General features: G+C 42.4%; 1 protein-coding gene and 1 pseudogene across 2 annotated transcripts in view; both read left to right on the forward strand.

Moving 5' to 3' along the window:
- Positions 1-17,377, forward strand: part of DAB1 (DAB adaptor protein 1) — a 1,098,018-nt gene that overhangs the window by 301,297 nt on the left and 779,344 nt on the right. The window lies entirely within an intron of this gene.
- The window catches only part of LOC113254267 (phenylalanine--tRNA ligase beta subunit-like), a 114,008-nt pseudogene continuing 109,316 nt past the window's right edge, over positions 12,686-17,377 (forward strand).

A 17,377-nucleotide genomic window follows, 5' to 3' on the forward strand; every position in this document is an offset into this window, starting at 1 on the left:
CTATGTGACTTCCCGGGTTTCCCTGCCAGGAATAAAGGTCAGCAGGGTGAAGAGGGGGGGTCAGGGAGGGAAGCCTCAGAGGACTTAGGTTGGGCAGAAACAGGATGGGAGGGAGTTAGAAGGCTTAAAATGTTTTCCTTCAGGAGATCATTGGAGCAACAGAATAAGAACACCAAAGGATTCTAATACACCAAGTAACAGAAACAGGAATCCATGCATCTAGAGTGATACTAACAACTGTAGAGGGAGAGAGAAAGCTCTTTGTATGGAAAACACCAACCACTGTATGAGGAATGGTGGAATTAGAAAACCGCCATTTTGCAACTACCAGTTTAATAATTGGTTTAGATAAGTATTACCAACGGATGCTAAAACCACTGTATTAAAAGTTATTTGGGAAAAGGACATACATATGCTCTCAAACAGCATCCCACAGACCGCTGATTAATTACTCAGGGAAAAGGGATAACCTTTTATCTTTAAAATGAAGAAATCTTTACATCAAAAACTAGGGATGTACTGTATGGTGACTAACATAATATAATAAAAAATATTATTAAAAATAAAATGAAGAAATCTGGTAGACACCGTATTCATTGTATGATAATTTTAAAGTCATCAGTGATAGGGCTAACTGGAATCATGTGATTCAAGCTGAAGATTATTGTGAAACAGCTGGCTTATGCTGTTCAAAAGTGTCAGTATCATGGGAGAGAGAAGGCTGAGGACCAATTTTAGATTATGGGTTAATAAGAAATGACATTAAATGCAACACATGATCCTTGATTGGATCCTGCATGGCAAAGAAATGTTCAAAGGACATTATTGGAACAATTGGGGATATCTCAATATGGACTATATATTAGATAACAGTTCTCTAATATTCTGAGCGAGATCTTAGTATTGTGGCAGGAAAATATTCTTTTTCTTAGAAGATACATGCTAAAGAATTTAGGGGTAAAGGGTCATGAGGTTGCCAACTTACTGTCCAATGGCTTAAGGGGGGGAGTATATAGAGAAAGAGATAGGATGAATATGGCAAGATATTAAGAGTTGGTGCACCTAGGTAAAGGGTAATTAGGTATTCATTGTGTTACAATTGCAACTTTAACAGAAGGGGAAATGAACCATGAGAGACTGTGGACTCTGGGAAACAAACTGGGGGCTTCAGAGGGGAGAGGGGTGGGGGACTGGGATAGGCCGGTGATGGGTAGTAAGGAGGGCAAGTATTGCACGGTGCACTAGGTGTTATACGCAAATAATGAATCATGGAACATTACATCAAAAACTAGGGATGTACTGTATGGTGACTAACATAACATACTAAAAAATTGTTATAAAAAAATTAAAATAGGGGTGCCTGGGTAGCGCAGTCATTAAGCGTCTGCCTTAGGCTCAGGGCGTGATCCCGGTGTTCTGGGATCGAGTCCCACATCGGGCTCCTCCGCTGGGAGCCTGCTTCTTCCTCTCCCACTCCCCTGCTGTGTTCCCTCTCTCGCTGGCTGTCTCTCTGTCACATAAATAAATAAAATAAAATCTTTAAAAAAATAAAAAAAATAAAAAAAATAAAAAGTAGGTTTAGGGGCACCTGGGTGACGCGGTTAAGCGACCAACTCTTGATTTCGGCTCAGGTCATCATCTTGGGGTGGTGAGATCAGGTCCCGCGTTGGGCTCAGCACTCAGCAGGGAGTCCTGCTTGAGATTCTCTCTCTCTCTCTCTCTCTCTCTCTGTGCCACACCCCCCCCGCCAACTTGTGTGCTCTCTCTCTCTCTAAAATGGGTGGATAAATCATTTTTTAAAAGTAGGTTTAAATTTTGTTTTAAATAAAAAGAGTATTTTACTGTCTCTGGTGGCTGATCCTTATACAGACCAAGTTCAGTGTATACTGTGGACTCTCAAAACTCGCATCATTTGGGATTTGGTTTAGCCTAGCTGCTGCCCCATCAGCTTGTACCCCAGGAAGTGGGGTTGGCTCTGAGCAGAAGGGAGGGGAGCTGGGGTTCTGCAGGCTCAGATTTAGCCTCCGTCTGAAGCTTACATCATCTGCTTCCCTTTGGAGCGTCGGCACTAACAAGCCATGAATACACAGCGCCTGACAGACTGGGGAACACTGAGGATGAAAGCCTAGTTTCCTTTTCAGCAAAAACTGAGACCAAAAGCCACCCACCACATCGAGGCCCCCTTTCCTGCCAATTGGGGAGGGTCTGGGAAAGAGGACAGAGGAGGTTCTGGGGTTTTCTTGGCAGGGGTGGGGGTGTTATTAGGTGGGCAGGGGAGCTAAAGATGAGATGAAATTCTGACTGGGGAGAGTGAATTTAAAGAACATTTTTAGTCACAGATGGTTGAAGAGAAATACAGAGAACAGGCCCCAGCACCTCGTCTTCCTAGCTGATTGCAGGGAGGGGGAGCTTGCTAATGAACACATTGATTTCCCAGCTCCTCGGAACAATAGCAAATGCTTTTTGCAGTTATTAATTGGGATCCCACAGCAGGTGTGGGGGATGGAAGGTTCTGGTGATTCTAAGTTTATCTTGGGGGGTTAGCAGAATAGAAGAATTTAAAGAGCAAGGAGGAAGTTCACAGAATATCACAACAAGAGAGCTGGACTGGATGATCCCAGGGTGACTTCAACTCTCACCTTGCTGTGAGCAGCTGAACTGCTTTAATATTTGGTAAAAGTTAGGATAATCATTTCCCTTCATATGGATCATGTGAAAACCAAGCGTACTAGCTAATACAGTAACGAAGTGCTTTGTAAGCTTTCCAGGTTACACACTATTTGCTTTTCTTGTTAATCTTTTATTTTAAAAGTATTTATTAAGCACCAACAGTGTACCAGGCTCTGTGCTAGGTTCAAGGAATGTGGCAGTGAACTGGAAAATATATCCCTGCCCCCATGGAACCTGTGGTCTAGCAAAGAAGAGGGTATTGTCAAGTGATTACAAAGGCACTGAGATATGCCAGCTGCTGTTACAACAGGAATCATAAAACAGGTTAACCCAAAAAGTCAGGAAGGTCTCCTACAGGAAGGAGTCACATTAAGGTGACCCATCATAAACAATAACACTACCAGCCTTCCCTATGGACCAGGGACAGAGACTTAAATACCTAGGTTGGCCAGATGGACAAAGGTCTGAAACCTTGTGAAGGATGGATTGACTTGTATCTCCGCACTGAGCTTAGACAAGCCAGTGTGTCCTCAGAGTAACCCTAGCAGTCCTGCTAAGATTGCTTAGCCTTGTCCTCTAGGCAATCCTAGAACAGGGTATTTATTACTCATTCTTACGAGGCTGACATGCTGATAATAAAGCTCGAGCTTTCCCAGGGTGGTCAGGCAAATCTCCCCCCTCCCATATCAAGAGGTAGCAGGAAACTGAGGTCTCCTCTGATCCCCCAGCATCCCACAGTGCACGGTCCAATGTACCTCTCTGTGGGAGACTCATCCATCCCACTAGCTCAGTGCCTGCCATGTTCCCTAATGACTGCCATGAGTCTGTGCCCAGCAGTACTCACAGTATCTGTCCCCAGTCCTAGCCCAATACCACCTTTTATAAAATCACCCTTGAAAAACAGGGCTTCTGGGGGTGCCTGTGTGGCTCAGTCAGTTAAGCATCTGCCTTCGGCTCAGGTCATGATCCCAGGGTCCCGGGATCTAGCCCCACATCGGGCTCCCTGCTCAGTGGGGAGACTTGCTTCTCCCTCTCCCTCTGCCACTCCCCCTGCTTCTGATCTCTCTCTCTCTGTGTCAAATAAATAAATAAAATCTTAAAAAAAAAAAAAAGACAAACATAACTTCTGGATGCAGACAGGATAGCCTAGGATAGAAAGCATATGTCAGCAAGGGAGGTTTGCATTCGCTTCCATCGGGAATGTGGTTCCTGAGCAGCCACTAGGAGAGAAATTGGGTGCTGAGCTCGGAGTGCTCAGAGGTACATCTGCTTCTAGTAGAGTCCAGGGCAGGACCATGAAACAAATGCTGTGCACTGTGCAAGGGTTAAGACAAAAGTTGGATGAAAGTATCATGGGGGGAGGTGGCTTTGGAAGGACCCTTTTTTTGCCTGCCATTCATCTGTGGATGGCTTTGTGTAAATCAGCAAAACATTGCTGCTTTGTGGACTTTGGTTTCCTTCTCAGGTGATGGTGGGGGCGGGCGGAGTAGTAATGATGGAGGTGTGGTCTGTGCATATGAGTGGTGGTTGGGAATCTGGAGCTGATGGGGGAGAGGAGTGGGGGGAGTAACCCCTAAGACACCTTCAGCTTCCTGGACCTTTGTTCTTTTAAGCCTCTGTCTGCTGTAATCATTTACAAGTCAGTAAAATGGATATAAACACTGCTTGTGTTCTTTAGAGAGACATTTCTTGAATAGGACAAAATGAGAGAATTTCTAAGGATTTCCACATCTAACAATGGGATTAGATCATACACTTTCCACTTTACCTCCAGGATCCAGATGAAATTAGGAAATAGCTTCTATTTCATGAGGAAACTTTTTTTTTTTTAATCATGTACTATACTCTCTATTCAAGACTTCACAAAAGAAAAAAAGGAATAAAATTCACACGTTTGCAAGAAACTGCTGATGCCTTTGAATATCTTCCCACAAGCAGGAAAATCTGGTATTAAAAAAAGTTGAATTTCCCACATATGAAAGAACACATTTATTGATGATACGGATGAATAAAACCATTAAGTAAATGTTGTTTAGGTTAAAACAAAAAAGCTGCACCCTTATTCCCAGTCCCTGGAGCAAACCAGTCCCCACCCCCACCCTACCCACAAAGGGCAAGGAATAGGTGGAGAAAGATTGTATTTGTTTCTTCAGTTAACGCACGTATACACAAAATGTAGCTATATGCCAGGAATATCAAAGAACAGCTGGTTATATGTTCTGAGCACTTTATGTGCACTAACCCATTTAATCCCACAACAATCCTGTAAGGGACCTCACTATGATCATCCTTTTCTCACAAGTGTAGGGACAAAGAGGCCACAGGGGATCATAAAGCCGAGAGGTGGCGGCACTGGGAGTTGAACCCAGGAAACAGAGCTTTAATGTTCACAGACTTAAAAAAAATATACAGGCCACTTGCATATATAAGACTTGTAAAGTCTAATAAATATAGGCCACAGATTTGCTGCCTGACGTGTTTCTTTTTACTAAGACCCCTTGTTCCAAAGTCTTTGATATTTGATATAACACCTTCATCCAAAATTTGGCTATCACGTACATGGGACCCCATTATGATTTCTTACAACTCCATGTGACTCTACAATTATCTCAATACAAAGTTGAGAAAAGTTGACTAGCATCATACGTGCCTATAAACCGTTTATAATATATCAGTGAATTAAAATTTCAGTTATGAAACGACCTATTTTAGAGTTAAAGTCACTCTGCAAATGTAGAGAAATACTGTTTGGAAATATTGTAGCCATTGGGAGCGGTAGGCTTGAAAATAAGATGGGTCAATGTCCCGGTCAAACTCCGTCTTGGGAAAGTCCCTTGACCTGTCTGAGCCTCAGATTCCTAAATATGTAAAAGGGGTCAGTGGTGCCTACTCTATTGCTTTTTGGAAAAGGGCAGGCTTGCAGTCAGGGCTGTCTCATTCCCAAGCTGCTTGCTCTTAGCCACTGCATGCACCCTGAGAGCAATGGTGGTAGGTGCCCGCTGCAGGGAAGAGAGCCTTATGGGGCTTGTCTGTGGTCCCTGCCAGTTATCCCTTTAGCTGGTTTTCCGGCCCAAAACATGAAGAACCCATAGCAGAGTGCACGGGCATCTCCCAGGTGCTCGGAGCCTCCCCTCCTCTCGTGTTCCCCCCCTCCCACTCAGGGAGTGAGAAACGCCCCCTCCCACCTCTTTGTGCAGTCCCAAAGCTGCATTCTCCCACCATTTCCCTTTCCCTTTGAAAACACTGGCGTGGGGGGTGGGGAGGGGTGCAGTTTCGAGACTGTATTGTATGTGAAAGGGCACTCGCTGGGCAGCCCAACCCTAAAATGGATCAGGTTTCCATCACGAAGGCCTGAGGCGGCCTCTGGCCTAGGGAAATCGAGAAGATGCTATAATTGGCGAAAGTCAGTGTTGCTAAACGAAAAAATTTTGTGAAATCAATTGAGAGAAAAATCAATATGGGATTTTTTTTTTCCACAATGAAAAGACAAGATTCCCACACAATTAAGAACTGGGCCGCAGTTTCCACACTGCCTGTCATGTTCTCTCATTTCTGTGCCACAACTGTTCATCAGAAATAATTAAACATTTTCCCATGGGCAACAATTACTTGCTTAAAATATTATGAGTAAGGAGAATACATTTATAATTACCTAACCTTTCTGAAGGTGAAAATATATATTATCCTTTGATAGAACAGAAAAAGGAGTGCCTGGATATGCCTGCTCCCTGTGCTGTATCTATCCAGATCACACTAATTGCCTTAAGGAATGGAACAATACTGTTTTACACACCCAAACCTTCCCTTTCATTTTCTGTAACTTTTAAGCATCAAACAATGGTTCCTCTTTCTTGTTGTTTTTGTAAGTCATTCAATAGCCAGCCTGTAGCTATTAGGATTGTCAAACAGCATCTCTGAATTTTCCCAATGCTAGAATATAATGAGAGTGGCAATGTCTCTCTTTTCTTTCTTTCTTTCTTTTTTTAAATTGAATCATAATTGGCATACAATCTCTTGCTAGTTTCAGGTGTACTTCATAGTGATTCAATATTTTTATACATTACAAAATGATCCCAAGAAGTCTAGTTACCATCGGTCACCATACAAAGTTATTACAATATTTTTAACTATATTCCCTCTGCTGTACATTACATCCCCACGACTTATATATCCTATAACTAGAAGTTGGTACCTCTAACTCTCCTTCACCTATTTCACCTGCCCCCCCAACACCTCCCCACTCTGATAAACCAACAGTTTGCTTTCTGTATCTAGGAGTCTGTTTTGTTTGTTTGTTTTGTTTTTAGATTCTACATATAAGTAAAATCATACAGTATTTATCTTTCTCTGTCTGACTTACTTCACTTAGCATAAACCCCTGAAGGTATATCCATGTTTTCACAAATGGCAAGATTTCATTATTTTTTATGGGTAATAGTCACACACACACACACACACACACACACACACACACACACCCCTCTTCTTCTTTATCCATTCATCTATCAATGGACTTAGGTTGCTTCCCTACTTTGGCTATTGTAAATAATGCTGCAATGAACATAGGGGTGTTTTCATTTTCTTCAGATAATTACCCAGAAGTGGAATTGCTGGGTTGTATGGTAGTTCTATTTTTTGAGGAACTTCCATATTGTTTTCCACAGTGGCTGCAGCAGTTTATTCCCTCCAACAGTGCGCAAGGGTTCCCTTTTCTCCACATCCTCACCAACACTTGCTGTCTTTTGGTAGCAAGTCTTTTTGATAATAGTCAGTCTGACTGGTGTGAGATGATATCTCACTGTGGTTTTGACTTACATTTCCCTGATGATGAGTGATGTTGAGCATCTGTCCATGTGTCTGTTGGCCATCTGGGTGTCTTCTTTGGGAAAATATCTGTTCAGGTCCTCTGTCCTCTTTAAATCATGTTGTGATTTATATATATATATAATATATATATATATATATAATATATATATATATTATATATATATATATAAAGTTGTATACATTTTTATATATTTTAGATATCAATTCCTTATCAGATGTATGATTTGCAAATATCTTCTTCCATTCAGTAGGTTTCCTTTACATTTGGATAATGGTTTCCTTCACTGTGCAGAAGCTTTTTAGTTCCATGTAATCCCATGTTAATTTTAGCTTTTGTTGCCCTTGCTTGAAGAGATTGATCCAAAAAAGAAATATTGCTAAGACTGATGTCAAAGAGCTTACTGCCTGTGTTCTTTTCCAGGATTTTTTATAGTTTCAGATCTTACATTTAAGTCTTGAATCTATTTTGAATTTGCTTTTGTATATGGTATAAGAAAGTGGTCTAGTTTCATTGTTTTGCATGTAGCTGTCAAGTTTTCCCAACACCATGTATTGAAGAGACTGTCTTTTCTCCTTTCTTGCTTCTTTTGTCATAGATTAATTGACCACATATGTGTGACCACAAATATAATATATATGTGGGCTTTCTATTCTATTCTATTGATCCGTGCATCTATTTTCATGCCAGTACTATAATGTTTTGATTATGAGAGCTTTGTAATATAGTTTGAAATAGTATCTCTTTCTTTGGAGTTGATTACTTTGTTAACCACATGCAGACACAAACCATGAACCCAGTTTTTTGCATATCTTTACAAATATGTAAAATCGCCTTAAACATACTTTGCCTTAAACATACACCATGAAAACAACATAATAATCACAGTAGTTAACACTCTGAGTGCTCACATCCTTTTAGGCATTTCTAAATGCCTTATGTATGCTATCTCATTTATTACTCACAACGATTCCATGAAGCAGATCACTATTAACATTCCCATCTTACAGATGAGAGAACTGAGGCCCAGGCATGTTCAGTAACTCACCCAAGATCATATAGCTAGTAAGTGGTGACGCTGAGCTTTGGTCCAGAGTCTATTCTTTAACCATGACATTGAACTCTCACATTTCTCTACCAAGTCATTTTGGTTCTATATTTTTTGTTAACTGGAAAAGAATATATATATATATACACATATATATACACATATATATATATATATATATATATACACACATATATATATATGTGTATATATATTTTTTAATACATCTCAAAAGGCTGACTGCAATTGTGCTTTTATGTTAAGGACTTTGTTTTTCTAACTGTTTGGCCTTCATGCTAGTTTTCAAGTCTAAAACAAGTAAACCAATAGAGTAGCAGTTACCCCTTACTGAGTCTATGTCCTGGGCTAAGCACTGTCTAGGATCTTCACCTCCTTCCCGCCCCTTTCCCCATATACATGATAATGATGCAGGGTAGATAATATCTTTGATGTGCACATGGATAAACTGAAGTCCAGATCGGCTAAGTGATATAACCAAGGTCACGTAGCTAGTAAGCTGTAAAACAGGGACTTCAAGCCATATGTCCATTTCACGCAGCCCATTTTGTCACAAGTATTGTGTGCCAGGCACTGTCCTTGGCTCTGGCAGTGCCGCCATGAATTAGGTCTCAACCCCGCTACCAGCCCTGGGCATGGTTGGCTCACACAACCACCGTGTGGTGGGGTCAGTAGTTGGTATAGCCATACGCATACGCATTCTTTCTTCTGAAACGTTCTCTCCTTCAATTTAGGAAAACTGAGTTTTGGTATCTGTTCCACAGGATCTAAAGTAAAATTTTATTGAGCTTCTAGAGTCTTTTAAAAACAGAAGTAGGGGCAGCCTGGGTGGCTGAGTCAGTTGGGTGCCTGACCTTTGGTTTCAGCTCAGGTCATGATCTCGGGGTCCTGGGATTGAGCCCCGTGTGAGCCTCCGTGCTCAGTGTGGAGTCGACTTGGGATCCTCTCCCTCTCCTCCCCCTCCCCCTGCCCCACTCGATCTCTCTCTCAGAAAAATAAAATATTTAAAAATAAATAAATACTAATAAAAACAGCAGTATGCCTTTTTGTGTTTGCATATGGTATGAGGCTATTGTCTCAGAACTCTGTTTCTGTCTCTGATTTTGTCTCATTTCTTTACTGTAAAACAGACAGCGAAGCCCAGTATCCAGTATCAGCTCACTGTCAGAGCTAGACGACTCTGTCCCAGGAATTATGTTGATAATACAACAAAACTTATAATGTGGGGTCTCCCTCTCAGTGGCTACAGTTACTTTTTCTTATTTTGCAAATTCTCTAGAAGCAACAGTATGATGGTTAAGGCCGCAACTCCAGAGCCAGACCACCTGATTTCAAGCCTCATCTCTGCCTGACACCTACCACCTTTATAATCTTGGGCAAATTACTTACCCACTCTGTGCCTCAGACTTTCTTATCTATGAAAGGAGGTTGGTGGAATCATAGCGCCTGCCTCATGGGTGGACTGAATGTGTAAATATATGTCGGTATTTAGGACAACAGGGCTCCATACGTGGGCCAAGTGTTGGCCATTGTTACTGACAGTCATCTATAGACTTGAATTTCATTTATAATTTGAAAAGACCTTATTTTTTAGACAGAAAAATAGTGCCTCCCGATCTACTTCTTCAGCTCTCAAAGGGCCACCATGTTCTTTAAATTTTTCCCTTCTGGGGGATTCTACACGGCCCTTCTGGTAAGGATGCTCTCAGTGCAAGTCTTCCATGGACTTTTCCAGCAAGCTAGAGGTCTGCATTGCAGCAACTTGCTACAGTTAGCCCCGACTGGTTTATGGATGTTGTCTTTAAACAGTGTGATGCAAGTGGATTATTTGAACGGGCTGTAAAGTTTTAATTGGTGCAGCCGATAAACCTCTCCCGGCTCCCACCCCGTATAAGCTGTTAGGTGTTTCACGTTGCACATTGCATAGTAGGATTAACTCCTGACTGATCCTTTCCCTTTTCCTGTTGCCCCTTACAAACCTTTCTCCACAGGGCAGCCTGAGTGATCTCTTTCAAATGCAAATCATACATGACACTTTTCTTCTGAAACCCTTCTAGTTCCTTCCTATTGCACTAAGAATACAATCCAGACTTTCCCAGCAGTACAAGGCCTCCCTCACACCTATGCTTCAAGCACAATGGGCTCCTTAAGGGTTCTAAAACGTGCCAGGCTCCTTCTGAGACCAGGGTGCTTACCTTTGTGATTCCCTCTGTCTGGAATATTCTTTCCCGGCTAGTCACAGGATGGCATTTTCTCATTCTTGTGGGCTTAATTGAAGCTCTTGCTCTCTTAAAGAGGCCTGCACAACCTCCCTGTCTTCAGTGAGCACTGCCTCCCCCCACCATTATCCTCTTCTTTAGCATATTGCTTATTTCCCTACTAGAACATTTCCCTACCTGTAATTATTTTCTTTCTTTATATGTTTGCATATTGTTTGCCAGCCTTTCCTGCTAGACTGTATACTTCCAGAGGCCTGTCATTCACTGTATCCTGAGTGCTTAGCATAGAGCATCAAAGTGAAACATACACCATAACAGAAGGCTGACTCGGCTGCCTCTGGAGTATCTAGAACCAAATTCTCCATTTGATTTTGATTTCTGCTTTCAATGTCCTTTGCTAATTTGCTTGATTTTTTTTCCAATAGAAAATAAAACAAGTCTCTGAGTTGTTAGTAAATTGCTATGGTATTTATTTTATGCTTTGTTTATGCCCCTGAATAGGATAGGTAAACATTCTCTCAGGTCACGGTTTTCCTTATCTCCCCCTGATATTGGACATCCTGTGTACTGCCTTAGGATCCCTTATGAAGGAAAGCTGATTACCCATGAGGAGGTAAATAAAGCAGCGGTTCTCAAAGTGTGGTCCTCAGACCAGCAGCATCACTATCACCTGGGAACCTTTTAGAATGCAAGCTTTCAGGAGCCACACTCAACTTACTGAAGCAGACTCTGGGGGTGGGTCCCAGCAATCGGCGTTTTAACAAGCCCTGCATGTGATCCTGACGCACGCTCTTAGGTTTCAAAGCCCCTGGAATCAAAGTCACTTTTGTCAGAGAGGAAGGGAAAAATTTAAGTTCTATGAATGTTTATGCAGCTCAGTATCTTAGAACTATGCCATTAGCATCGACTGGATGACAAGGATTGCTGGGGTGCCTAGGATTCAGAGTTAAACCAGAAAGGATCCCAGTCTCGAAGAATTCACTGTCTGTTGTGGGAGAGTGGCAAGGATACAGTCTACTCTAATGTATTATTGTGTGTGTTGGGACAGAGGAAAGCAGAAAGAGCTGAGGGAGCGCAGGCAGGACTCTCTGTCAGTTGGGAATCTTCCAGAGTAGCATAGGATAGTGGTAAAAATATGTGGGCTCCAGAGACAACTGGCCAGAGTTTAAGCCAACCTCCCCTCTTTACCAGCTTTGTGGCCCTGGGTAAGTTACTCAGCCTCTGTGTGCCTCAGTTTCCTATCTTAAAAACGACAGTGATGATTCTAGCATAGGGTGGTTGTGCTGAACAAATGAGTTCTAAAGCAGAAGCCCTTGGAACACGCCGGGTTCATTCTGAGCACTCAGTATTAACTGCTATCATTATCATCTGATTGCAAGCAGAGGCTTTCAGATGTACCTAATTCTTGAGCGCAGGCCAGTGAGGGCGAGGGGAGGTTATTTAGGCAAGGTTTCCCCGGTAAGTGATAGCAGATCTTGCTGCTCAAAGCTTATTAGTCCCTTCCCCAGCAGCGTCAGCATCATCTGGGGGCTTCTTAGGAAGGAAGCACCTCGGGCCTCACCCCAGATCTACTGAATCAGAACCTGCATTTTAACAAGAGGCACAGGTAATTTTTTTAAAGCCAATTTTAAAAGTTGAGAAACACTGGTGTAGAATAGTGAGTCGGGGTCCCGGCTGCACATCCCTGGCAAAGGCACTGAGGTCAGAAACACCCCCTTGCAGGCCTGGGTTGTGGGGCTGTGCGTTTCCAACAGGAAGCGGTGGGAGAGGTGAGGAGAAGAGAGGAGCTGTGCACAAGCAAGGCCACGGGAGGAGGACGCAACCTCAGCCTTTGGCAGGTTCGCAGCCGCCAAGCGGGTGGGCGTGGGGGGGGCGTTGCTCGCATTCTGTGTGAGGGCGCTCAACATGGCGGCCACGCGAGGGCTAGACGGCGCGGGAACCCGGGCAGGTGGAGGCCACGGAGGGATTTCTCAAAGAAAAGGCGAGACTCAGAGGCAGTGCAGGTGGAGAGGAAGAAAGGAGTTTGAGGATTATCAGAAAAGGGGTGAGTAGGACTACACGTCGGCAATGAGGAAGGCAGATGCGACAAGGATGATTTAGGGACCGAGTTTACAAAGCTACTCTTCAGAAGTTTTTGTTCCCAACCCTTTTTAAGGGTTTCTATCTGGTTCTGTTTCCTCAAGACTACCGAATGCAGAACCTTCTATTCTTATCCACGTAGGGATTTCTTGCAACACACTCAAAAAACATTTGGGATTGTTTCCTGCGGACGAGGGTTTGGAGACAAAATGTCGGGTCGGATCTCAGGAATGGTGGTGGTATTTTTCCATCTTTGTCCAGTGTTTCCCACCGTCTGTTCAATTACAGCAAGACTTCATTTCCTCAGATCCTTTACAGAACGAGTCATTCCAAGCAAGTAAAGTTTTCAGGTAGCTGAGGGCTAATGTGTGATGTGCGGAAACATTTGAAATATACTGTTTTTGAGGATACACTTTCATGCCTTCGTTTTCACAGTTTTTTGTTTTGTTTTTAGCAGTGGGAGCTTTTTTTCAAGTAGAAATATGAAATCCCAACATATAAAACGGAATAAAGAGTTACTTCAATTAAAAAAGAAAGCAGGCCAAGCCCCTGGCACTTGCCTTCCAATTTATCCGTAATTTGTTCCCTGAGAGTCCTCCACAGATAACTTGCACCCTGTAGAACAGTTTGAAAACCTTTGTTTTAAAATGAACTTATTCTCTACTGATTTCACTGACAGAAGAATCAAATGTAATTTTTTTATGACTGGGGGCTTTGTCATCAGTATCATTATTGCGATATGATTGAGTTGGTGCAAATAACTTCCACTGCCAGTGACAGAAATCCAACACTAATACAAGCTAAATTACGACTTTATTGGCACATGTCACTGGGAAGTCTGGGAGTGATGGTCGGATACCAGGCATGGTGCATCTAGGCTCAGTGACTTCATCAGGGTCCATCCCCTCTCTCCACCTATGTGTTATACGTCTCTCTGTTTCTCAGTGTGTCAAAATTTAGCAGGATTCTTTCCTGACAAAGGGGGCTCTGTGTTTGTGGATAGCAAGATAACTCTGGCAGTCTCTGGTAAGATCCTTACAGGTCTTGGAACAGAGGCTGTCATTCTCACTGTCCATATATCAGTTCTTGTGGCAAGACTCTTAATTATCCTGCCTGGGTCACCTGCTGACTCCTAAGGCCAATGGACAGATGAGTCACTGTGATTGACAGTTCCACCAGAATCCGATAGGACGGGCCAGCTCTAACAAGGATGCTGTGCAGACCACAGCAATATGTCTACTACAGTGCTGAAGGCTCCTTTAAAAAAAATCCTGAATTCATACTGTGTGTGCTGGGCACTGTTGCAGAAACCAAAGATGAGACACAGAAAACACCCAGAATTGAGCAGGCAAGGCCTTTGCATGAAATGCAGGCTAATATAATGCAATGAGTTGTGACCAAGGGGAATATACAAAATGTTCTTAGGGAAAAGTTCGTTGACTGAATAGACGAGCAGTTAATTGTGCCAAAAAAAGTCAGGAAAGACTTCACATAAGAGGTGATATTTGATGGCCTTTGCATGGTGGAGAAGGAGAAAGGAGCATTTTGGGTGGAAGGAACAGAACGTGCAAAGGTATGGAGATACCTGCTCTCCCGCTGACTGCAGACCTGCAGTCTCTAAGATCCTCAGGGCAGCACCACCCCTCTGCCCGCCCCCCCCCCCAAGATCATCCCCTTCTTCCTCTCTTCATCTCTTCTTTCTTGGGGTCTATTTTTCTTGTTGTTGCTTTTACACTTTTCAGCCTTCTTATGAAAAGAACGATCACCACTTTTAAAGACCATCAACCAATCGGAGTATTTCTTTAGCCCAGTGATCTTCCCCCCCCCCCCGCCCCCACAACCCATGCTACACAGGACAATAGCCTGAGACCTTGTAAAAGTTTTCCAGGGTGCAGCCTCCACCCCCAGAGACTGTGATTCACTCGGTTGTAAGTTAAGTTGTAAGTTGTAAAATTCCCCCACGTGACTCTAATATGCAGTTTGAGAACCACTTCATTCTATGCATAGAGTGCGTCATGTACTCACTGGGACTTTGGAACTTTCTCACAGAAGCCTGTTCATAGTTCCCCTGCCTGAAGGTCCTGTGACAGCAGAAGGCTAGTCCCTTGATGGTCACCAAGACTTTGTTGTGGTCAGATTTAATGAGATAGTCCCAGGCTTGTTACACTGTTGTCTTGTTCGTGAAAATTATGTTTTAGCCCTCTGGACATCTAATTTTGCAAATCAGTGTCAAGTATAGAAAAGATTCTGTCACTTGAGAGCAGCACATTCAGTAATTTTAAAGGTCAGAGACCAAACGTGGAAATTAGCTTTCAGCTATAGAAATGCATTGACTTACACACAACAGAAAACATGGTCTTACGGCATACTGGCTATGGCACATATATAAATTAGTCCATTAGATGTACTGATACTGATATCTCAAGTGCTTATAATAATAGCCCTCATTTATGGAGGGTCTACTTGATGACAGGCACTAACTATACTGCAAGGTAGTTTACCTCAAATCCTACGATAATGCTGCAAGTAGAAACCTCAGGCTCATAAAAGGAAGGGAATGTACCCAAGGTAATGCAGTCACAAGTGCTAGAGCTAGGATCCCACGCCACACCATCCGAGCAAAAACTCCCATCCCTAGGGGAGCCTAGGTGGCTCAGTTGGTTAAACATCTGCCTTCAGCTCAGGGTCCTGAGATGGAGCTCAGCAGGGGAGTCTGCTTCTCCCTCTCCTTCTGCCTCTCCCTCCTCCATGTGTGCTCTCTCTCCCCCAACTTCTCTCCCTCTCCCTTTCTCTATCCCTTCTTCTCCCTCTCAAATAAATAAATTAAATATTTTTTTAAAACCCCAAAACCTCCCTTTCGTATACCACAAACTCCTTATCAATGACAACAGTGTGTGTGCAGGGAGCACGCTGTCGTGTGATGGGTGTCCAGGCTCAGGGTTCTCCCTGTGTAGGAGAATCTGTCCCCAGAACCCTTGCACACTGAGTGTACTTTCTTTTTACAGAGTATTGCCGATTTGACAAGTGAAATATGATGATGTTTCATGTTAATTTGTTGTTTTTTCAGGTGTTGGTTCTGATCAGTTTCCTCATTTTGGATTATTTGACTTGAGTGCATTGTATTGGGAGTAATTCAAAGCACAAGGATGGGTTGGTTTGTCTCTTTGAACTTTTAAGCTGGGGAAGGGTAAAAGAATACTAAGCTTTTTGAGCTCTGATTTTAGTGTTTATGTACGTATCAGGCATTGAGATAGAGAAGAACAAATTCCCAGTCACCCTCACCAAAAGATTACAAAGCATGTTTTGTTTCTTTTTTTTTCAGTTGGTCAAAAATTGCGTCTGCTATTTTGCATCTGGGAGCAAAACTGAGCTCACTAGCAAAATGTCTGTTTTGATAAATCGAGAACAAAAAGACCAAAACTAATGACTTCCACAATGGAAGGTGCCGTGGGAAATATAATATAGAGTAGTGGAATCAGGGGCTTGTTTACTATGATTCTGTGTATCCATCTGATGGGGAGTATAAATAGTTTTCTTTACACAAAGGGACCCAGGGAATAGTGAATCAGAGAATAATTGACTTGTCTTGGTATGTTTGTGAATGTACATTTTTATCTGATGGCAAATATGCTGTTGGCCTTCAAGTCAGTCACCCACCATAGAATTTCCTCAGCCTCATATGCACCCAGATCGAGTGCCCATCAGCCCCTCCAAGAAAACATTTCAAATTAGCATTAATCAGCCAATGTTGTATTTGGGGCCCTATGTGAAAGCCACCTACTGCAGCTGAATGCCATTCAGCCTGCAAGAAGTGATTTGCAATATAATTTAAATTAAGAGTTGGTTTCCTTTCCCATTTAGAACACACCAGTATGGAAAACTGATTGTCAGACATTCTGGTGATGTGCATCAACTTGGCTATTGACTCAGAAAATGAAGTTTCCTGAGACACCGGCACATTTAATTTATTTTTTTTCCCTGTGAAGTTAACTTCAGCTTTTTAAATACAATGACTACCCAAACCACAGAAAAACGAACACCATTAATTTTAATGCTCATAATGTAATGGAAGGAGATTATATTCAGTTGGGATTTTTTCCCCCTTTAATAGAATGTTTATTTGCCCCTCTCCTTACAAGTTAATTATTATTTTCCTCCCATAATATTCTGTTTATATCTGAGCAGCCTAACGGCGTGTCTGGTAATGTCTTCAGCTTATGAATTGCTGGTGAATCTATCATTTTGCAGTGTCTATCACTAAAACATCAATAGCCTGGCAGTGTGCTGAGTGAATATGCGGCTGATAGGAATGCAGTGGGTTCCTTACAGAACCCTCTCGTCTATTTTTATAAAACATTTAGTTTTAGTAGAGTTTCTTTTTTATGCTTTGATTGGGATATTGAACGACTTTTCAATGAATTATATAGTAGTGAGTTAAGAATTGGTAACTTTTCCTCTTAGCATTAAGGTATTTATTTTTAATTCATCTTTTTAATCACTTAATGGGCACTAAGAGCT

This window comes from Ursus arctos, unplaced genomic scaffold (genome assembly GCF_023065955.2).
Source record: "Ursus arctos isolate Adak ecotype North America unplaced genomic scaffold, UrsArc2.0 scaffold_12, whole genome shotgun sequence".
NCBI classification, from domain to species: Eukaryota; Metazoa; Chordata; class Mammalia; order Carnivora; family Ursidae; genus Ursus; species Ursus arctos.